This window comes from Varanus komodoensis, unplaced genomic scaffold (genome assembly GCF_004798865.1).
Source record: "Varanus komodoensis strain SLA01 unplaced genomic scaffold, ASM479886v1 scaffold4508, whole genome shotgun sequence".
Taxonomy (NCBI): Eukaryota; Metazoa; Chordata; class Lepidosauria; order Squamata; family Varanidae; genus Varanus; species Varanus komodoensis.
In genome coordinates, this window is record NW_025336013.1 from 1,155 (window position 1) to 2,078 (window position 924).

General features: G+C 38.6%; 1 pseudogene; it reads right to left on the reverse strand.

Moving 5' to 3' along the window:
* Positions 1-320: 320 nt before the first annotated feature.
* Positions 321-917, reverse strand: LOC123030682 (annotated as a pseudogene).
* Between the last annotated feature and the right edge of the window lie 7 nt (positions 918-924).

Genomic DNA, 924 nt, shown 5'->3' on the forward strand with positions numbered 1-924 from the left:
TAAGTGAGTTTTAGAATTTGAACCCTGACTCAAAAATAAAATATTGAGTAAGTTCACATCAAAAAGAAAACTTAACACATTTCTTGTCCCCTTGCCCAGCTTTCCTCAAGTCAGATATAAACTGATTCAGGCTGCAATCCTATGAGTAATTCTCTTAATAGGACTACCTTGTTAACAATAATTATTTCTACATTATCAAAAAACATTTCATCCAAAGGTACATTTAGCACTGCCTGAATTCCACAGCCACTAATATTCCTAGTGAAGCAGTCAAGGTTGTAAGAGGAACTTCTTTGAATGCATGACTCAAACATGGTTTTTCACGATCCTTCCAGCAGCCTTCTCAGAATGTCTTTGACATCTTTGTTTCTCAGGGTATAGATGATGGGGTTTGCCACTGGAGGAAAAACTGTGTACAAGAGAGAAAATATTTTGCTAAGGTCTCTCACACCTTCCACTTTTGGTATCAAGTAGACAATAACAATGGCTCCATAGAAAAGGCATACAACCATCAGGTGAGAGGAGCATGTGGAAAAGGCCTTCTGCCGCCCCGTGATAGATGGGATTTTCAGGATGGTGTGTATTATAGATGCATAGGAGATGAGTGTCAAAAGGAAGGGAGGGAAGCTGAAGAGAAAAGCCAGGGTTACTGTAACAAATGGAAGAATTCTGCTGTGACTGCAGGAGCGCTTTACCAATGCAAAAGCTTCACAATAAAAATGATAAATTGTATTGGAACCACAGTAGTGCAGCTCTTAACATAAATGGTAAATATATAGAGATAAACACAATGCTACTCATCCAAGAGCCACCTACTAAACAGAAACAAAGCTTATGATCCATAAGACTAGAATAATGCAGAGGCTTGCATATAGCCAAGAAACGATCATAAGACATCACAGAGAGGAGATAACATTCTGTACC